The sequence below is a fragment of the Pseudophryne corroboree genome, chromosome 8, assembly GCF_028390025.1.
Source record: "Pseudophryne corroboree isolate aPseCor3 chromosome 8, aPseCor3.hap2, whole genome shotgun sequence".
Classification (NCBI taxonomy): Eukaryota; Metazoa; Chordata; class Amphibia; order Anura; family Myobatrachidae; genus Pseudophryne; species Pseudophryne corroboree.
The window spans coordinates 203,026,530-203,050,405 of record NC_086451.1 but is presented as its reverse complement, the minus strand read 5'-3'; positions in this window follow the sequence as shown (position 1 = coordinate 203,050,405).

The window sequence follows — 23,876 nt, the reverse complement described above, 5'->3', positions numbered from 1 at the left end:
CATAGTAATTGAGTATGTTTTTTACTTTATGAATGTGTGTAACATCCTAATGTAACACTTCTCCACATATAATATGTTAGCCTTGAGGAATACATGTGTCCCTATGTGTGATACTCCATCATATTTAAGGGACACAAACTTAGTCTCATCCAAAAAAAATATTTCGTTATGTTTGCTGGAGTAAACTTGCAGATTTGTAAGTCAATACACAGTTTTCAACATATATCCATTATTACACACATTATTTTTTGAAATTCAAATATTTCCAATTTCTTTGTTTCTGTATCATGTTTTAGAATCTGATTACTCATTTTTACCACACACAAACATGGCACAACAATAATGTCATTCATTTTGGGACTAAATTATCTAAATTTGTTGCCAACATATTACAACACTTTTAGCCAACTCAATTGTGTTATTCTTGTAATGTCGTCTAGAGAAGAAATGTAAAAGAGTTAAAATTCACATTGTAAGTTGTATTGGTCATGGATGAATCTGCATGGCTGTCTGCAGGATATGAGAGTGATTGGAATCAAGAAAGAGTAATTATTCTAAAAAAATCAAGTGGTCTGGTTTCTGCATGCTAAAGACATTTTGCATGGCTGCCAATTAGTCTGTCTGCAGGATATGAGAGTGATTGGAATCAAGAAAGAGTAATTATTAAATAAAATCAAGTGGTATTGTTACTGCATGCTAAGATCAATGTGCAGCTCAAAGAACATTTTCCTCCTCCAAAAATATACAAAGATGTTAAAGAATAATTGTGTGGCAAAAAATCCTATTGTTGTTTGTAGCAGTTATAATCAATGATGTTGTAAAAATTGACAAGGTGCTAAGTGTTATATATATTATGACAATCCTACACTTACTGTGTTTATTTTCTTGTCTATACAAAAATCGGTGTCTATATTTTTTTTGGTTGGCTGCTTGGACTGGCCTTTGCCTTTACCACTGTCATGTTGGCGTGCTCTGGTGGAGTGCCTTGGTGGTGAGGACACTGGTGATAGCATAGGAGTAGTCGTACCAGAACTGCTGCTTGGTTGCTGTTGGTGCTGGGATCTGAGTGTTTCATTGAGGTTAGTGAGAGTGGCATTGAGTTGACGTGTTGCAGCATTTTAATTTGCTAAAATTCTGGTGATAGATTAATTGATCATTTGATTGTTTTCTAAGATGTTGATATAGCTTTGCTGTTGTCTGTGCTGTTCTTCCATTATGCGTTGTAAGTTGCCCATGACATGTGTAATGTCTGCAGGCATGATTTCCATGGTATTGGCAATTCTGGTGGTTGGTTCATTTTGGCGACTGATATTTCTGCTGATTCTTCTGAGGTGAGATGGTAGGCTAGAAAAAATGTGGGTCTGCCTATGCAGGCAATCTTTATTAGTGGCCTGCTGTGTAGCCCAACTGTCCCAAAACACTTGATCAGGGCCTTGTGCTACTGGTGTTGTTGGGCTGTGCTGTGGTGGTGGTGTGCTTTGCTGTGGTGGTGTACTCACAGGTGCTGGGTGGCTGATTCCTTCCATTACTGGCTGCATTTGTAAAATGATTGTCTCATCCATGTCGCTGTGTTGCTGCTGTTGCGTCGGGATGCTGGTACCAGTACTAGAATCTAGAATTAGAATCATTTTGGCGTTAGTTAGCCATATGTTAGAGAAATTAATACAAAGCAATAAACATGGAACACATGTATTTGAATGGTGCTTTCAGATATCCAGCATAGCAACATCATCACTCAGAACTTAAATACAGACATATTCCTGTTTGTGGCAAATGTGTCTAGTTACTTCATTCTTAAAGCAAGCACATGAGTTGTATGGTAGATCAGACATACTCCACCATAAAAACACACTTTAAATGTGTTGCCATATAGTGTTTAAAACAAAAACATAGTAATGTTTTTGCATGTTGGTGCCAATGAAAGGACAAACACATATGTGAAATTGAGGAAAAAAACCTTACTATTTGCCAAGCTTACACATGTGTTTATGTTGCAGCATCTTCCACACAATCTGCTACTGTATGGCTGAAGTGGACATACATATCTTTACTGGATGTGGACAAGGCCATTTTGCTCAGATTCCATTTGATGTTTTAGTGTTTTCGGTAAGTATAGCAGATTTTGTTGGATTTTGAGTTAATTAGTCTAATTAAATGGATTATTATGAGATGACTAATTTTTTTTATTATTTACAGTTTCTTACTCACAATCAAGATGAGGGGAGTGTGGTTGGCATCTTGGAGGTGTGTCCAAAATTTGGAGTGGTGGGACCGAAGAAACTGTAGACAATCTTCGTGGTGGGGTAGACTGCTGTGGTTGGGACTGGACATCAGACCTTGCTTTCTTTGTTGCCACATGTATTATTGTTTGGTGTGGTACAGGAGTCCGCCTTCTGCTGCTCAAGACTTCTTTTGATGGACCTAGTATTTAAAGTGTAATTTTGTTATGGCCATTCCTTTACAAACATAACCTATACTACAATGGACACTTTACCTGCTTCCGCATCGTCATCATCATCAGATGTCATGGGAGTGACTGTAGGACGACCAGTACTGCTTTTTTTCAACACTGTAAATAATGAAACAAATAAAAGAACTAATTTATTCATGCTATTGTTGATACATCCACCCATTATGTTTATAAACATTACATCTTACAAAAATGGATGTTTATTTATGTGGGAAAAATTTCGGACCAAAAACAAAAAAAATAAGAAAAACACACAGATTGGCCAATAGCCATATGCACTATGGAAAGTGCAACACAGGAAATAATGTACAGGACACAGACATAGGACACAATTACAAATACATACACTAACAAGCCAAAACACACACATCTTCATTTTAAAATGTAATGTAATTAATGAAAGATGCAATATAGAAAATGCTCTGTGATGTGGCACTACAAACACACATTAGCACAATATGAGCCAAAAAAAAACCCCATCATAATAGTAAGGTAACTAAGTCTGCAGTGTTGTGTCAGGGTACAAATACAGACTCAAACTGAACCAACAAATAGTGGGTTTGTCTTAAACCAGATTACATTCAGTACTAATGAAATTACACATGTAACTGGCTTCAAAGCCACTTTGCACTACTCCAGCCTCTAACATGTCAACCACTGTTTTTGAAACATTGCACATGGATAACTGAAATAAAAAACATAGGCCCTCATTCCGAGTTGTTCGCTCGCTAGCTGCTTTTAGCAGCATTGCACATGCTAAGCCGCCGCCCTCTGGGAGTGTATCTTAGCATAGCAGAATTGCGAACGAAAGATTAGCAGAATTGCGAATAGAAATTTCTTAGCAGTTTCTGAGTAGCTCCAGACTTACTCAGCCATTGCGATCAGTTCAGTCAGTTTCGTTCCTGGTTTGACGTCACAAACACACCCAGCGTTCGCCCAGACACTCCCCCGTTTCTTCAGACACTCCCGCGTTTTTCCCAGAAACGCCAGCGTTTTTTCGCACACGCCCAGAAAATGGCAAGTTTCCGCCCAGAAACACCCATTTCCTGTCAATCACAGTACGATAACCAGAACGATGAAAAAACCTTGTTATGCCGTGAGTAAAACACCTTACTTTTGTGTAAAATAACTAAGCGCATGCGCTCTGCGAACCTTGCGCATGCGCAGTAAGCGACTAATCGCAATATAGTGAAAATCGGCAACGAGCGAACAACTCGGAATGACCCCCACAGTCCAACTTTCAAACTGTAAAATGTGCAAAAGGAAAACATTATTGCTGGACAATTCAATGACACACCAAGTCCAAACTACACATGGAAAATGTACTGTTAAAAAACCACATGGCATACAATAAAGTACTATGTTACATTGGCTTTTGTAGAAAACATTACCCAAAACAATGTCTTTGCTGACGCACACTTGAAGATGGGAGTAATATGCAACGTCACATGACACACATTTCCAAAAAACATTAAGACAGAAGTAATGTAATAGAATGTTAAGACAAATACACATGCTCACCATCCTTCCTGGGCCGATCAGAATCACAGACATGGGTTGCAGACATTACTTCAGGAGGTATTAAACTCCGCATGGGCTCCTCATAGTCCAGATATCTGGCAATATAGGGCTATCCACCACCGGTTTTGCGAGCCGACTTCGCCTCCTTGGCCATTTTGGACTTGACACGTCGCTTTATGTCATAGTACCGTTTGCGGAACGTGTCCTCCGTCCGCTTGACCATCCCCTCACTATTTACAGCAGCAACAACTTTCGCCCACTACACCGTCTTCTTCCGTGTTGGCACCTTGGCGGACTCAGGCCCAAATAGCTGCCGCTGATACTTCATCAGCTCCCGCACCAATGCCACATTTTCTGCATAACTAAACTTTACATTCCGCCCAGTCTTAGTAGTGGTGCGTGGCTGCGGAGCTGTGTGACTGTCACTATCACTGTCACTTGAGGCTGCTGCAGCAACCTCATCCACCTCCTCCACCTCACTAACCTCACTCTCACTCACCTCCTCCACCTGACCAACCTCCTCCCCCTCACTCACACCCTCCACCTCACTCACCTCAGCCACCTCAACCACCTCTGAGTCAGACACAATTGTGTGGTTGAAAAATGAACACAGAAAAAAAATAAGACAAACAACACACTCCTCCACTACCACTGCACAACTCACACACACACACACACACACACACACACACACACACACACACACACACACACACACACACACAGACAAGGGACTATATAGCAAAAAAACTTGACAAAAAATGAGACAAAACCAAAAAAAAAAAAGACTACTTTCAAACACAATACTACACTAAGAAATCGCAAAAAAAACTCCTCACCAAACCAACTACTCACCAACCTCCACAGCACAACCTCCCTCCTCACCACTAACTAAACCCACGAGGTGTGGACGGTTTGGGGGGTATTTATATGGTTGCGCACAGACACTCCTACATCTGAAACACAACCAATCACGAACGGGGATGAAAAACGAAACTAAAAGTTAAAATGCGGCCGTGGTTGGTAAATAACCCTGTCGTGTTTAACATAGAAAATAAACAAGTAAAAACAACAAAAACACGAACGCAAACGACAATGACGGCCATAAATGGGCCAAAAAAAAACGACTGCCATCGACATCGGAAAACACGAAAACAAAAAACTCGACAGCTTCGTAAATTAGCGTATATAGATTCAAAAAGTTGCATGAAAATGCACCCGATAAAATATGAGTTTAAACACTACACAAACAAACTCAAACACGAATATTAGTAAATAAACCCCCAGGTAACAAAGCAGTACTCAACCTTCCTGGGCCATTCATAATGGCAAGAGGAAGTCTGAGGCACATGACTTTGGATTATATACTATCCTAAAACCAGCCCCTAAACACCTTGACGGACAGCCCAATAATCCTATAGGAAAAATCCAACAGAAAACCATAACTACTTAGCAACTGCTTAGTCATAGACAACCAATCACAAAAAATTGGGCTCTTATATGGCCTCAGGCTTATGCAGCCTTCAGCTAATCTAATATAAGTAATGTATATAACCCTTTTATTTGGAGTAATAATATACAGCACAAGACACCACCACTGGACTGATGCAGCAGAAGACAGCACCACTGGACTGGATTTATACGGCAGTACCCCTGGACTTATACGCCAGTACCACTGGAATTATATGGCAGTATCACTGGATTTATATGGCAGTACCACTGGACATATACGGCAGTATCACTGGACTGGATTTATACGCCAGTACCAATGAAATTATATTGCAGTACCACTGGACATATACAGCAGTATCACTGGATTTATATGGCAGTACCGCTGGACATATATGGCAGTATCACTGGACGTATACGGCAGTATCACTGGACATGTACGGCAGTACCACTGGACATATACAGCAGCACAGGGACACCACCACTGGACTGATGCAGGACAACACAGCACCACTCCAATGCACTGGACTTATACAGCAGCACTGGACATATGGCAGCAGAGGACACCACCACTGTGACTGGACTGATTCAGCACAAGACACTACCACTGTACTGATGCAGGACAAAACAGCACCACTGCAATGGATTGGACTTATACAGCAGCACTGGACATATGGCAGCAGAGGACACCACCACTGTGACTGGACTGATGCAGCACAATACACCACCACTGAACTGATGCAGCACAACACACACAGCACCACTGGACTGGACTTATACAGCAGCACTGGACAAATGGCAGCAGAGGACACCACCACTGTGACTGGACTGATGCAGCACAATACACCACCACTGAACTGATGCAGCACAACACACACAGCACCACTGGACTGGACTTATACAGCAGCACTGGACAAATGGCAGCAGAGGACACAACCACTGTGACTGGACTGATGCAGACAAGACACCACCACTGGACTGATGCAGCACAGCACAGCACCACTGGATTAGACTTATACAGCAGCACTGGACTTGTGGCAGCAGAGGACACCACCACTATGACTGAACTGATGCAGGACACTGAGGACAGAGACAGGTCCTCTCTCTACACTCTCCAATGCCAGAGTGAAAATGGCGGTGACGCTCAGCTCCTTATATGGAATCCAAACCCCACAAGAAACCGACAGCGGGATGATGACATTTTCCCTCGTTCTGGTTTCCGAGTCAGGCGGGAAAACCGGAGCCTGACTCGGATCTGGGCTAGGGTAGTGAAGTTCAGGGGGGTTCAGTTCTTAGGGAACCGAATCCGCTCATCTCTATATGTAACCCACTTTAACTTCTCTTTCAGGGGCATATTTATTAAGCTCGGTGAAGTGATAAAGTGGAAAGTGATAAAGGACCAGCCAGTCAGCTCCTAACTGTCATTTTTCAAAGCCAGCTTGTGACATGGCAGTAAGGATCTGATTGGCTGGTCCTTTATCACCTTCCACTTTATCACTTCACCGAGCCTAATAAATCTGCCCCTCAGTTTCTAGTTTAGCATAAAATAGTGTCACCACTTACCCTGTAAAAAAATAAAATACTTCATATCCCTGGTAAATCTGTTCTGTTCTGTTAAGAGCATGGACACCAAGTGCTATTCACTATCCAGGCTAGTAAAATACCAGCCACAGGGCTAAAACCATAACAGTAATATCAAGACCAGAATATCTTTTTCCTTTACACAAAAGGCCCATTGTAAATGGCTTGCATATAATAGATACCATGAAACATAGACAGTGACAGATGCAGTAAACATCTGAAATGTAGCAGCCCTAATTGTCAAATTGCTGGTGATAACAGGGAGTATAAATAGATCAAAGTAATAAATATATCTGTCTTAAGCTAGGTACACTGTCACACTGTTATCCTGACAATCGGGGCAATGTGTTGCCAAATTGAAGGCTCCAATGTCTGAGCACCACACTAAGCTATTTTTTTTTTTCAAATAAGCGATTTTCTGCCACACCACACAGAATTTGCATTTGTCTTCCCACAATAAGTATGATGTAGTCACAGAAAAACATGGGAAATATGGTCAGATTATTGAGGATGCACACACACTGCAGGATATCGGGAGATTGTGGCCGAGATTGTCACTCCTGACCAGTCAAGCTGATTATCGAACAGTTCTATTTGTGGGCAAAACAGCAAAATGATTGTTCGTACACAATATACAAGAGATCAGGCCGATGACCTGATTTTTGGGAAATTGGTACAATGATTCTATGATGTGTACCTAGCATTAATTGTAATCTAACCATTGTGTGCATTCTGACTAGTGTGCCTGTAACTTGTGTGAATTGACATAATAATAATTTTATTTATATAGCGCTCTTTCTCCAAACAGGACTCAAGGCGCTTTACAGACATCAAAAACAATGCACATTGGGGGTAATTCCAAGTTGATCGCAGCAGGAATTCTGTTAGCAATTAGGCAAAACCATGTGCACTGCAGGGGAGGCAGATATAACATGTGCAGAGAGAGTTAGATTTGGGTGTGGTGTGTTCAATCTGCAATCTAATTTGCAGTGTAAAAATAAAGCAGCCAGTATTTACTAGAGATGAGCGGGTTCGGTTTCTCTGAATCCGAACCCGCCAGAACTTCATGTTTTTTTTCACGGGTCCGAGCGACTCGGATCTTCCCGCCTTGCTCGGTTAACCCGAGCGCGCCCGAACGTCATCATGACGCTGTCGGATTCTCGCGAGGCTCGGATTCTATCGCGAGACTCGGATTCTATATAAGGAGCCGCGCGTCGCCGCCATTTTCACACGTGCATTGAGATTGATAGGGAGAGGACGTGGCTGGCGTCCTCTCCGTTTAGAATAGATTAGAGAGACACTTGATTTACTAATTTTGGGGAGCATTAGGAGTACTCAGTACAGTGCAGAGTTTTGCTGATAGTGACCAGTGACCACCAGTTTTATTTATAATCCGTTCTCTGCCTGAAAAAAGCGATACACAGCACACAGTGACTCAGTCACATACCATATCTGTGTGCACTGCTCAGGCTCAGGCCAGTGTGCTGCATCATCTATTATCTATATATAAATAATATTATATATATCTGTCTGACTGCTCAGCTCACACAGCTTATAATTGTGGGGGAGACTGGGGAGCACTACTGCAGTGCCAGTTACAGGTTATAGCAGGAGCCAGGAGTACATAATATATTATATAGTGAGTGACCACCAGACACACAGTGCAGTTTATTTAATATATCCGTTCTCTGCCTGAAAAAAGCGATACACACAGTGACTCAGTCAGTCACATACCATATCTGTGTGCACTGCTCAGGCTCAGGCCAGTGTGCTGCATCATCTATATATATTATATATCTGTCTGACTGCTCAGCTCACACAGCTTATAATTGTGGGGGAGACTGGGGAGCACTACTGCAGTGCCAGTTATAGGTTATAGCAGGAGCCAGGAGTACATAATATTATATTAAAATTAAACAGTGCACACTTTTGCTGCAGGAGTGCCACTGCCAGTGTGACTAGTGACCAGTGACCTGACCACCAGTATATATAATATTAGTAGTATACTATCTCTTTATCAACCAGTCTATATTAGCAGCAGACACAGTACAGTGCGGTAGTTCACGGCTGTGGCTACCTCTGTGTCGGCACTCGGCAGCCCGTCCATAATTGTATATACCACCTAACCGTGGTTTTTTTTTCTTTCTTTATACATACATACTAGTTACGAGTATACTATCTCTTTATCAACCAGTCTATATATTAGCAGCAGACACAGTACAGTGCGGTAGTTCACGGCTGTGGCTACCTCTGTGTCGGCACTCGGCAGCCCGTCCATAATTGTATATACCACCTAACCGTGGTTTTTTTTTCTTTCTTTATACATACATACTAGTTACGAGTATACTATCTCTTTATCAACCAGTCTATATATTAGCAGCAGACACAGTACAGTGCGGTAGTTCACGGCTGTGGCTACCTCTGTGTCGGCACTCGGCAGCCCGTCCATAATTGTATATACCACCTAACCGTGGTTTTTTTTTCTTTCTTTATACATACATACTAGTTACGAGTATACTATCTCTTTATCAACCAGTCTATATTAGCAGCAGACACAGTACAGTGCGGTAGTTCACGGCTGTGGCTACCTCTGTGTCGGCACTCGGCAGCCCGTCCATAATTGTATATACCACCTAACCGTGGTTTTTTTTTCTTTCTTTATACATACATACTAGTTACGAGTATACTATCTCTTTATCAACCAGTCTATATATTAGCAGCAGACACAGTACAGTGCGGTAGTTCACGGCTGTGGCTACCTCTGTGTCGGCACTCGGCAGCCCGTCCATAATTGTATATACCACCTAACCGTGGTTTTTTTTTCTTTCTTTATACATACATACTAGTTACGAGTATACTATCTCTTTATCAACCAGTCTATATATTAGCAGCAGACACAGTACAGTGCGGTAGTTCACGGCTGTGGCTACCTCTGTGTCGGCACTCGGCAGCCCGTCCATAATTGTATACTAGTATCCAATCCATCCATCTCCATTGTTTACCTGAGGTGCCTTTTAGTTGTGCCTATTAAAATATGGAGAACAAAAATGTTGAGGTTCCAAAATTAGGGAAAGATCAAGATCCACTTCCACCTCGTGCTGAAGCTGCTGCCACTAGTCATGGCCGAGACGATGAAATGCCAGCAACGTCGTCTGCCAAGGCCGATGCCCAATGTCATAGTACAGAGCATGTCAAATCCAAAACACCAAATATCAGTAAAAAAAGGACTCCAAAACCTAAAATAAAATTGTCGGAGGAGAAGCGTAAACTTGCCAATATGCCATTTACCACACGGAGTGGCAAGGAACGGCTGAGGCCCTGGCCTATGTTCATGGCTAGTGGTTCAGCTTCACATGAGGATGGAAGCACTCAGCCTCTCGCTAGAAAAATGAAAAGACTCAAGCTGGCAAAAGCAGCACAGCAAAGAACTGTGCATTCTTCGAAATCCCAAATCCACAAGGAGAGTCCAATTGTGTCGGTTGCGATGCCTGACCTTCCCAACACTGGACGTGAAGAGCATGCGCCTTCCACCATTTGCACGCCCCCTGCAAGTGCTGGAAGGAGCACCCGCAGTCCAGTTCCTGATAGTCAGATTGAAGATGTCAGTGTTGAAGTACACCAGGATGAGGAGGATATGGGTGTTGCTGGCGCTGGGGAGGAAATTGACCAGGAGGATTCTGATGGTGAGGTGGTTTGTTTAAGTCAGGCACCCGGGGAGACACCTGTTGTCCGTGGGAGAAATATGGCCGTTGACATGCCAGGTGAAAATACCAAAAAAATCAGCTCTTCGGTGTGGAGGTATTTCACCAGAAATGCGGACAACAGGTGTCAAGCCGTGTGTTCCCTTTGTCAAGCTGTAATAAGTAGGGGTAAGGACGTTAACCACCACGGAACATCCTCCCTTATACGTCACCTGCAGCGCATTCATAATAAGTCAGTGACAAGTTCAAAAACTTTGGGTGACAGCGGAAGCAGTCCACTGACCAGTAAATCCCTTCCTCTTGTAACCAAGCTCACGCAAACCACCCCACCAACTCCCTCAGTGTCAATTTCCTCCTTCCCCAGGAATGCCAATAGTCCTGCAGGCCATGTCACTGGCAATTCTGACGAGTCCTCTCCTGCCTGGGATTCCTCCGATGCATCCTTGCGTGTAACGCCTACTGCTGCTGGCGCTGCTGTTGTTGCCGCTGGGAGTCGATGGTCATCCCAGAGGGGAAGTCGTAAGCCCACTTGTACTACTTCCAGTAAGCAATTGACTGTTCAACAGTCCTTTGCGAGGAAGATGAAATATCACAGCAGTCATCCTACTGCAAAGCGGATAACTGAGGCCTTGGCATCCTGGGTGGTGAGAAACGTGGTTCCGGTATCCATCATTACTGCAGAGCCAACTAAAGACTTGTTGGAGGTACTGTGTCCCCGGTACCAAATACCATCTAGGTTCCATTTCTCTAGGCAGGCGATACCGAAAATGTACACAGACCTCAGAAAAAGAGTCACCAGTGTCCTAAAAAATGCAGCTGTACCCAATGTCCACTTAACCACGGACATGTGGACAAGTGGAGCAGGGCAGGGTCAGGACTATATGACTGTGACAGCCCACTGGGTAGATGTATGGACTCCCGCCGCAAGAACAGCAGCGGCGGCACCAGTAGCAGCATCTCGCAAACGCCAACTCTTTCCTAGGCAGGCTACGCTTTGTATCACCGGTTTCCAGAATACGCACACAGCTGAAAACCTCTTACGGCAACTGAGGAAGATCATCGCGGAATGGCTTACCCCAATTGGACTCTCCTGTGGATTTGTGGCATCGGACAACGCCAGCAATATTGTGTGTGCATTAAATATGGGCAAATTCCAGCACGTCCCATGTTTTGCACATACCTTGAATTTGGTGGTGCAGAATTTTTAAAAAAACGACAGGGGCGTGCAAGAGATGCTGTCGGTGGCCAGAAAAATTGCGGGACACTTTTGGCGTACAGGCACCACGTACAGAAGACTGGAGCACCACCAAAAACTACTGAACCTGCCCTGCCATCATCTGAAGCAAGAAGTGGTAACGAGGTGGAATTCAACCCTCTATATGCTTCAGAGGTTGGAGGAGCAGCAAAAGGCCATTCAAGCCTATACAATTGAGCACGATATAGTAGGTGGAATGCACCTGTCTCAAGTGCAGTGGAGAATGATTTCAACGTTGTGCAAGGTTCTGATGCCCTTTGAACTTGCCACACGTGAAGTCAGTTCAGACACTGCCAGCCTGAGTCAGGTCATTCCCCTCATCAGGCTTTTGCAGAAGAAGCTGGAGAGATTGAAGGAGGAACGCGACCTGTCAACATCTCCTCCTTCACATTCTCCCGCAACTGGGGGTGCGAGGAAAAGGCTCAGAATTCCGAGCCCACCCGCTGGCGGTGATGCAGGGCAGTCTGGAGCGACTGCTGATGCTGACATCTGGTCCGGACTGAAGGACCTGACAACGATTACGGACATGTCGTCTACTGTCACTGCATATGATTCTCTCAACATTGATAGAATGGTGGAGGATTATATGAGTGACCGCATCCAAGTAGGCACGTCACACAGTCCGTACTTATACTGGCAGGAAAAAGAGGCAATTTGGAGGCCCTTGCACAAACTGGCTTTATTCTACCTAAGTTGCCCTCCCACAAGTGTGTACTCCGAAAGAGTGTTTAGTGCCGCCGCTCACCTTGTCAGCAATCGGCGTACGAGGTTACATCCAGAAAATGTGGAGAAGATGATGTTCATTAAAATGAATTATAATCAATTCCTCCGCGGAGACATTGACCAGCAGCAATTGCCTCCACAAAGTACACAGGGAGCTGAGATGGTGGATTCCAGTGGGGACGAATTGATAATCTGTGAGGAGGGGGATGTACACGGTGATATATCGGAGGGTGAAGATGAGGTGGACATCTTGCCTCTGTAGAGCCAGTTTGTGCAAGGAGAGATTAATTGCTTCTTTTTTGGGGGGGGTCCAAACCAACCCGTCATATCAGTCACAGTCGTGTGGCAGACCCTGTCACTGAAATGATGGGTTGGTTAAAGTGTGCATGTCCTGTTTTGTTTATACAACATAAGGGTGGGTGGGAGGGCCCAAGGACAATTCCATCTTGCACCTCTTTTTTCTTTTCTTTTTCTTTGCATCATGTGCTGATTGGGGAGGGTTTTTTGGAAGGGACATCCTGCGTGACACTGCAGTGCCACTCCTAGATGGGCCCGGTGTTTGTGTCGGCCACTAGGGTCGCTAATCTTACTCACACAGTCAGCTACCTCATTGCGCCTCTTTTTTTCTTTGCGTCATGTGCTGTTTGGGGAGGGTTTTTTGGAAGGGACATCCTGCGTGACACTGCAGTGCCACTCCTAGATGGGCCCGGTGTTTGTGTCGGCCACTAGGGTCGCTAATCTTACTCACACAGCTACCTCATTGCGCCTCTTTTTTTCTTTGCGTCATGTGCTGTTTGAGGAGGGTTTTTTGGAAGGGACATCCTGCGTGACACTGCAGTGCCACTCCTAGATGGGCCCGGTGTTTGTGTCGGCCACTAGGGTCGCTAATCTTACTCACACAGCTACCTCATTGCGCCTCTTTTTTTCTTTGCGTCATGTGCTGTTTGGGGAGGGTTTTTTGGAAGGGCCATCCTGCGTGACACTGCAGTGCCACTCCTACTAGATGGGCCCGGTGTTTGTGTCGGCCACTAGGGTCGCTAATCTTACTCACACAGCTACCTCATTGCGCCTCTTTTTTTCTTTGCGTCATGTGCTGTTTGGGGAGGGTTTTTTGGAAGGGACATCCTGCGTGACACTGCAGTGCCACTCCTAGATGGGCCCGGTGTTTGTGTCGGCCACTAGGGTCGCTTATCTTACTCACACAGCGACCTCGGTGCAAATTTTAGGACTAAAAATAATATTGTGAGGTGTGAGGTATTCAGAATAGACTGAAAATGAGTGTAAATTATGGTTTTTGAGGTTAATAATACTTTGGGATCAAAATGACCCCCAAATTCTATGATTTAAGCTGTTTTTTAGTGTTTTTTGAAAAAAACACCCGAATCCAAAACACACCCGAATCCGACAAAAAAAATTCGGTGAGGTTTTGCCAAAACGCGTTCGAACCCAAAACACGGCCGCGGAACCGAACCCAAAACCAAAACACAAAACCCGAAAAATTTCAGGCGCTCATCTCTAGTATTTACCCTGCACAGAAATAAAATAACCCACCCAAATCTAACTCTCTCTGCAAATGTTATATCTGCCACACCTGCAGTGCACATGGTTTTGCCCAACTGCTAAAAAATTTCCTGCTGCGATAACTTGGAATTACCCCCATAATACTGAAGATTAATATAGCACTACACAAGCCACATACTGTAGACATATAAATGAAAACCTAGAATGCATAGAGTAAGCATAAAGCAGGATTGGTGTAGGCATATTGGGTAATAACTTCCACGGGTTTTGTATTCCACCCTCACAAGGTACCAGGTGAGGCAGCCATCTTGGGCGCACTGCGCAGGATTACGCTGGGTGGAATAGTCTACCCCTAGAAGAGATGACACAAAATTTGAGTGGTTGCAGCGTCCTAATGCTCAGCGTAGGTTCTCAACAAAACTGTCAGGTCCATGTATTTTCCATCCCATTCACAAGCATAACAGATGAGGCAGCCATGTTGGGCACACTGCAAAGGTTACACTGTGGGAGGTAAGCCACACATGGCCCAATGCATATATGGGAAAACAGACACTTGTGTAGTAGCATGGTATAACCTGTGTGGAAAAATCCATGTGAAGAGCCCGTCTAGGGTGCATTAAAAGGTTGCTGCTGGCAAGGTGTGCAATCAGTGGAGGTACACATTACAAGAATGCCACACGGTGGGGTGGAAGTATGCGCTAAGAATAATAGGATTTTAATACCTACCGGTAAATCCTTTTCTCTTAGACCGTAGAGGATGCTGGGCACGTTTCAAGAACCATGGGGTATAGACGGGATCCTAAGGAGACATGGGCACTTTAAGACTTTTAATGGGTGTGAACTGGCTCCTCCCTCTATGACCCTAATCCAGACTCCAGTTATAGGAACTGTGCCCAGGGAGACGGACATTTCGAGGAAAAGTATTTATTGTTAAACTAAGGGTAAGATACATACCAGCTCACACCACCAAACACGCCGTACAACCTGGCATTTAACAGAATTCCAGTCAACGGCATGAACAAAAATTAGCAACAGGCTGACCATAACCAAAGCACAACCTTTGTGTAACACAAGCAATAACTATTAACAAGTACTGCAGATAGGGTCCGCACTGGGACGGGCGCCCAGCATCCTCTATGAACTAAGAGAAAAGGATTTACCGGTAGGTATTAAAATCCTATTTTCTCATACGTCCTAGAGGATGCTGGGGACGCTTCAAGAATCATGGGGACTCTGCAGCACTGATTGACCAAACATGAGGTCCTCCTCAGCCAGGGTATCAAACTTGTAGAACTTTGCAAAAGTGTTTGACCCCGACCAAGTAGCCGCTCGGCAAAGCTGTAACGCCGAGACCCCTCAGGCAGCCGCCCAAGATGAGCCCACCTTTCTCGTAGAATGGGCCTTCACCAATTTCGGCAACGGCAATCCCGCAGTAGAATGAGCATGCTGAATCGTATTACAGATCCAGTGTGCAATAGTCTGCTTGGAAGCAGGAGCCCCAATCTTGTTGGGAGCATACAGGACAAACAGAGCCTCCGTTTTCCTCATCTGAGCCGTTCTGGCGACATAAATTTTCAAAGCTCTGAACACATCGAGAGACTTCGATTCCGCCAAGGCTTCAGTAGCCACTGGCACCACAATAGGTTGGTTCATTTGAAACGATGAAACCACCTTTGGTAGAAATTGTTGGCGAGTTCTCAACTCCGCTCTATCTACATGGAATATCAAAAAGGGGCTCTTGTGAGACAAAGCCGCTAATTCATACACCCGCCTTGCGGATGCCAAGGCCAACAGCATGACCACTTTCCAAGTGAGGAATTTGCGCTCAACCTTATGTAAAGGTTCAAACCAATGAGATTGCAGGAACTGCAACACCACGTTAAGATCCCATGGTGCCACTGGGGGCACAAAGGGAGGTTGGATGTGTAGCACTCCTTTCACGAAAGTCTGAAATTCTGAAAGGGAGGCCAATTCTTTCTGAAAGAAAATTGACAAGGCCGAAATTTGCACTTTAATGGAGCCTAACTGTAGGACCGCATCCACACCTGCTTGCAAAAAAAGGAGAAAACGCCCCAGCTGAAATTCTTCCGTAGGAGCCTTCTTGGATTCACACCAAGACATATATTTTCTCCAAATACGGTGACAATGCCTCGCCGTTACTTCTTTTCTAGCCTGAAGTAGTGTGGGAATGACTTCACTGGGAATACCCTTTCGGGCTAGGATTTGGCGTTCAACCGCCATGCCGTCAAACGCAGCCACGGTAAGTCTTGATATACGCATGGTCCTTGCTGTAACAGGTCCTCTCGTAGAGGAAGAGGCCAGGGATCTCCTATGAGTAATTCCTGAAGATCCGGATACCAGGCCCTCCTTGGCCAGTCTGGAACAATGAGTATCGCCTGGACCCTTGTTCTTCTTATGATCTTTATCACCCTTGGAATGAGTGGAAGTGGAGGGAATACATAGACCGACGGAAACACCCACAGTGTCACTAGGGCATCCTCCGCTATTGCTTGAGGGTCCCTTGACCTGGAACAATATCTCTGAAGTTTCTTGTTGAGGTGAGACGCCATCATGTCTATTTGAGGAATTCCCCAACGACTTGTCACTTCTGCAAAGACCTCTTGATGAAGACCCCACTCTCCTGGATGGAGATCGTGTCTGCTGAGGAAGTCTGCTTCCCAGTTGTCCACGCCTGGAATGAAGACTGCTGACAGAGCGCTTGCATGTCTTTCCACCCAGCGAAGAACTTTTGTGGCCTCCGCCATTGCCGCTCTGCTCTTTGTTCCTCCCTGCCGGTTTATGTACGCCACTGCTGTTATGTTGTCCGACTGAATCAAGATGGGCAGACCGCGAAGAAGATGTTCCGCTTGCAGAAGGACATTGTAAATGGCCCTTAATTCCAGAATGTTTATGTGCAGACAAGCTTCCTGGCTTGACCATTTTCCCTGGAAATTTTCCCCTTGTGTGACTGCTCCCCAGCCTCTGAGACTTGCATCCGTGGTCACCAGGATCCAATCCTGAATCCCGAACCCGCGTCCCTCTAGGAGGTGGGAACTGTGCAGCCACCACAGGAGAGAGATTCTGGTCCTGGAAGATAGGATTATTTTCCGGTGCATGTGCAAGTAAGACCCGGACCACTTGTCCAACAGGTCCCACTGAAACACCCTGTCATGGAGTCTGCCAAACTGAATGGCTTTGTAGGCCGCCACCATCTCCCCCAGCAACTGAGTGCATTGATGAATCGACACTCTTGCCGGTTTCAGAATCTGTTTGACCATGTTCTGGATTTCCAGAGCCTTTTCCACTGGAAGAAAGACTCTCTGTAATTCTGTGTCCAGAATCATACCCAAGAATGACAGCCGTGTTGTCGGAACCAACTGTGATTTTGGCAAGTTTAGGAGCCAACCATGTTGTTGCAGAATTGTCAGGGAGAGCGTAATATTTTTAGTAATTGCTCCTTGGACCTCGCCTTTATCAGGAGATCGTCCAAGTATGGGATAATTGTGATTCCTTGCTTGCGCAGGAGAACCATCATTTCCGCCATTACTTTGGTGAAAATCCTCGGAGCCGTGGACAGACCAAACGGCAACGTCTGAAATTGGTAATGACAATCCTGAACAGCAAACCTCAGATAAGCCTGATGTGGAGGATATATGGGTACGTGTAAGTAGACATCCTTTATGTCGACCGACACCATAAAATCCCCTCCTCTAGACTGGAGATCACTGCTCAGAGAGATTCCATCTTGAATTTGAATTTTTTCAAATAGAAATTGAGGGATCTTAGGTTCAGAATCGGTCTGACCCAGCCATCTGGCTTCGGGACCACGAACAGGCTCGAATAAAAGCCTTCTCCCTGCTGTGACGGGGGTACCATGACAATGACTTGATTTTGACACAGCTTTTGTATTGCAGTGCATACTACCTCCCTTTCCGGAAGAGAAGCTGGCAAGGCCGATTTGAAATATCGGTGAGGGGGCACGTCTTGAAGCTCTAATTTGTACCCTTGGGCTACTATTTCTAATACCCAAGAATCCAGGGCCGAGCGAACCCAGACCTGACTGAAGAGTTGGAGACGTGCCCCCACCGGTGCGGACTCCCTCAGAGGAGCCCCAGCGTCATGCGGTGGATCTGTCAGAAGCCGGGGAGGACTTTTGCTCTTGGGAACCTGCCACAGCCGGTGACCTTTTTCCCCTTCCTCTTCCTCTAGTAGCAAGGAAGGAAGACCCTCATCCTTTTTTGTATTTATTGGGCCGAAAGGACTGCATCTGATAGTGGGGCATTTTCTTTTGTTGTGCAGGGACATAAGGTAGAAATGATGACTTACCCGCGGTAGCCATAGATACCAGGTCAGCGAGGCCGTCACCAAACAGGACATCACCTTTATACGGCAGAGACTCCATAGCCTTCTTAGAGTCAGCATCAGCATTCCATTAATGAATCCACAATGCCGTCCTAGCCAAGACTGCCATGGCATTGGCCCTTGATCCCAAAAGGCCAATATCCCTCACAGCTTCCTTTAGGTAGGCTGCAGCGTCCTTGATATAACCCAGTGTCAAAAGAATGCTATCCCTATCCAGGGAATCTATATCAGATGACAAGTTATCTGCCCACTTCTCAATAGCGCTACTCACCCATGCCGATGCAACGGCAGGTCTGAGCAGCGTACCCATAGTGACAGAATGGATTTCAATGTACTTTTCTGCTTATGATCCGCAGGATCCTTTAGGGCTGCCGTGTCAGGAGACGGAAGCGCCACCTTTTTGGACAGACATGATAGAGCCTTGTCCACAGTGGGAGTTGACTCCCACCTTTCCCTGTCCCCAGAGGGGAACGGATATGCCACCGGAATTCTCTTGGGAATCTGTAACTTTTTGTCAGGATTTTCCCAAGCCTTTTCAAAAAAAGAGTGTTCAGTTCATGAGAGGGAGGAAACGTTACCTCAGGTTTCTTTCCTTTATACATACAGACCCTAGTATCAGGAACAGCAGGGACCTCCGTGATATGTAATACGTCTTTTATCGCCACAATCATGTACTGAATGCTCTTAGCCAGTTTAGGATTCAACCTGGCATCACTATAGTCGACACTGGAGTCAGAGTCCATGTCGGTATCTGTATCCGCTATCTGGGTAAATGAACGCTTCTGTGACCCCGAGGGGTCTGGACTTGTGACAATGCATCCTCCATGGATTTTCTCAATGCCTGGTTCTGAGACTCAGATTTATCTAATCTCTTATTCAATCGAGCCACATTTGCATTCAAAACACTCAAAACGTTTACCCAATCAGCAGTCGGCAGTGCCGACAGGGTCACTCCCACCGTCTTTTCTGTCCCCACTCCAGCCTCCTCCTGGGAAAAGCACTCGGCCTCAGACATGCCGACACACACGTACCGACACCCACAACCACACTGGGGCTATAGGGGACAGACCCACAGCAAAGCCTGTTAGAGAAACACAGAGGGAGTTTTGTCAGCTCACAACCCAGCGCCTATCCCGGTTCTGAAACGTTTAATATAATGCCTCAGACCTGTTAGCGCTTTTAATATTAATAAAACAGCAACAAATTACTGTGCCCCCCCCCCCCCCCCCCGTTTTGCACCGTTACTTGTACAGCAGTGTAGGAGGCCAGGACCAGCGTCTCTGCTGCTCTGTGAAGAGAAAATGGCGCTGATTAGAGCTGTGAGGGCTAATCCACGCCCCCGCAATGGCGCGCTTCAGCCCCGCTATTTTTCAAATATTTATACTGCCGGGTGTCTGGTTTTAGTGCCCAAGCACTTTATACCTCTTTTGCCAGTCCATTTGTGAGGTTTTATGCTGCCCAGGGCGCCCCCCCTTCGCCCTGCACCCTGTAGTGCCGTTGTGCGTGTGGGAGCATGGCGCGCAGCGCAGCCGCTGCGCGGTACCTCAAAGCCGTCACTGAAGTCTTCTGATCTTCTTCTACTAACCCGTCTTCTGACTTCTGGCTCTGCAAGGGTGGTTACTGCGCGCCACCGGGAACGAGCATCTAGGCGTACCTAGCGATCAGACCCTCTGGAGCTAATGGTGTCCAGTAGCCTAAGAAGCAGAGCCTTGAAACTCACAGAAGTAGGTCTGCTTCTCTCCCCTCAGTCCCACGAAGCAGGGAGCCTGTTGCCAACAGGTCTCCCTGAAAATAAAAAACCTAACATAAAGTCTTTTTCAGAGAAACTCAGGAGAGCATCCAGTCTCACTGGGCACAGAATCTAACTGGAGTCTGGAGGAGGGGCATAGAGGGAGGAGCCAGTTCACACCCATTTAAAGTCTTAAAGTGCCCATGTCTCCTGCGGATCCCGTTTATACCCCATGGTTCTTGAAGCGTCCCCAGCATCCTCTAGGACGTATGAGAAAATAAGATTTTACTTACCGGTTGTCACGATCCAGGTAAAGCCTTATCAGTATTTACCTTCCAAATGTCTCCTGAGACTGTCCCAGTGTTCCAAGCCTGGATTCCATCTGCACTGTCTGTGTGCAGCACGCTGCATCTCATTGTTTCTAATCTCTTTACTGTGATTCTGGCAGCATCAGGGTTAAGTTTCACATGCAAGTTACAAACAGTCTTTCCCTCCAAGTTCAAACATGGGCGCAGCCATGTTTGTTTTCATCACGTTACTTTTCAGCCTATCAGCTGTACTCTGCTCTCGGCCTGATTACCCAGCAGCTGCACTCTGGACTCTGCTTAATCAGCCAGCCAATCCCTGTTTCCCAGCTGGTATAAATATCTTGTTCCTGGGCTGGAAAGAGTTGTCAGTGCTTCAATTGTCTTCAGTGATTCCAGTGTGCAGTTCTTCCATGGACTTTCTCTGCTGTACAGCCTGACTCTGCAGTGTCTACATTGCTCCCTGTGACTGGCAGTTACCTGAGACCGGCTTCCAGCTTCTAGCTTCCAGCGGTGCTCTGCCCTGCCAGTAACCATCGGTGTTCCGCCATCGATCCCAAGTCTCCATCGGTGTTCCGCCATCGATCCCAAGTCTCCATCGGTGTTCCGCCATCGATCCCAAGTCTCCATCGGTGTTCCACCATCGATCCCAAATCACCATCGGTGTTCCGCCATCGATCCCAAGTCTCCATCGGTGTTCCGCCATCGATCCCAAGTCTCCATCGGTGTTCCACCATCGATCCCAAATCTCCATCGGTGCTCCGCCATCGATCCCAAGTCTCCATCGGTGCTCCGCCATCGATCCCAAGTCTCCATCGGTGTTCCGCCATCGATCCCAAGTCTCCATCGGTGTTCCGCCATCGATCCCAAGTCTCCATCGGTGTTCCGCCATCGATCCCAAGTCACCATCGGTGTTCCGCCATCGATCCCCAGTAACCATCGGTGTTCCGCCATCGATCCCCAGTAACCATCGGTGTTCCGCCATCGATGCCCAGTAACCATCGGTGTTCCGCCATCGATCCCCAGTAACCATCGGTGTTCCGCCATCGATGCCCAGTAACCATCGGTGTTTCGCCATCGATTCCAAGTCACCATCGGTGTTCCGTCATCGATCCCAAGTATTTCTCTGAACTGTGTTTAATAAAACCTTTGAACTTTCCCTTGTTGTCGTGGTCACGCCTTTGGGCATTTGTTCTAAAGGTACCCTGTATGTCCAAGAACCCTGTACTGCCTCCCAGGTACACATATACCTCAGCCCCTACAACTGAGGCTTCCCCCTGGTCAGCACCAGCCCTCAGTTGTGACAGTAAGCACTGACCTAATGGATTCGGCCGGAGACCAGGTCCAAGCGACCAGGCCGATGCAAGAACTTGCAGCCTGCCTTGAACGTCAGGAGACTGCACAGGGCCATGTGATCCGCTGTCTCCAGGACCTCTCCTCTCGGCTGGATGGAATACAAGTAACCCTCCGTGGTTCAGGGGCGTCCAGTGTGCCGACTGCAGTACCTTTGGTGGTATCCCCACCCACCATTCCTGTTTCTGCTCCTTGTCTCCATTTACCGACACCTGCCAAGTTTGATGGTTCCCCAAAAGCCTGTCGGGGTTTCCTAAATCAGTGTGAGATATATTTCGAGTTACAGCCTGGCAGTTTCCCAACTGACCGCACCAAGGTTGCTTACATCATCTCCCTCCTCAGTGGCTCCGCCCTCGATTGGGCATCACCTCTATGGGAGAAGTCTGATGTCCTGCTCTCTTCATACACAGATTTCGTGGCAACCTTCAGGTGCACCTTTGATGAACCAGGTCGTGTGACCTCAGCCTCCTCTGATATCCTCCGGCTACATCAGGGGACACAAACAGTCGGTAAATATCTGGTACAGTACCAGATCCTAGTGTCCGAACTTTCCTCAGCCCAAGAAGGGGCGTCTGTGTCTACAGCCCAAGAAGGGGCGTCTGTGTCTACAGCCCAAGTTGGGGCATTCGTTTCTGCAACCCCAGGAGGGGTATCCAATGTTCAAGCTCTAGTAGGGGCATATGAGTCTTCTCAAAAAGGAGTTTCTGATCTGTCAGCCCCAGGAGTGGTGCTGGAGAAAACAACCCTGAGAGAGGTGTCTGATTCGTCAACCCCAGGAGGGGTCACCAAAGTTTCAGCCCCAAGGGAAGTATCCAGAGCCAAGTTCCCAGATGGAAATTTTTGTGCTACAGATGCAGTTATGAACTCCTGTTTGCCGTCTTCAGAGAGCACCACCCTGTTGGCATCCAGCATGGACCATGTCCAGGATGGTCTAACTCAGTGGTTCCCAAACTTTTATGAGTCACGGCACCCTGGAGTGTCAGATTTTTTTTTCACGGCACCCCTAGGCCACAAGTTTCTTATTGAGAAATTTAGAAAAAAATATTAGATTAAGTAAATTATTTTTATATGTCATCCTTAGGGTCAGTTGTGTGGTGAGGGACAAGATTTGCTTCTGTATGTCCACATATTATTTAATTGGCAGCCACCAGCACTGGTTTTGCCTATTAAATTGACAATAAATAGTTTGAATTGGTCCTTGACAACCAACCTGAGGCACCCCTGCAAGTGCCTCGCGGCACCCCAGGGTGCCACGGCACACAGTTTGGGAACCACTGGTCTAACTGAACACTCAGATACCACTTATTCCGGTTCTAACCGGATTCAGACTCCTTCAGTTCCAGCTGATTCGAATGTCAATCAAAAGACTCCTCCGGTCCCAGCCGGTTCAAGCTTTTCTGGACCCAATCCGGTTCCATCCGTAGGTCCAAAGACGACTTTAGTTCCAGCTGATTCAACGGTTTCCAAACTCAATCCTGTCCTATCCGTCGGCCCAAAGTCTCCGCCGGTCTCAGCCGGTTCAAGTTTGTCTGGACTCAATCTGGTCTCGTCCATAGGTCCAGTACAGTCTCATCTGGTTCCAGCCAGTTCAAGTTCATCAGGATTCAATCTAGATCCTTCCGTTTGTTCAGGTAAAGAATTTATAAGAAGTGTCCTGGGGCCACTCCTAAAGGAGGGGGTGCTGTCACGATCCAGGTAATTCCTTATCAGTATTTACCTTCCAAATGTCTCCTGAGACTGTCCCAGTGTTCCAAGCCTGGATTCCATCTGCACTGTCTGTGTGCAGCACGCTGCATCTCATTGTTTCTAATCTCTTTACTGTGATTCTGGCAGCATCAGGGTTAAGTTTCACATGCAAGTTACAAACAGTCTTTCCCTCCAAGTTCAAACATGGGCGCAGCCATGT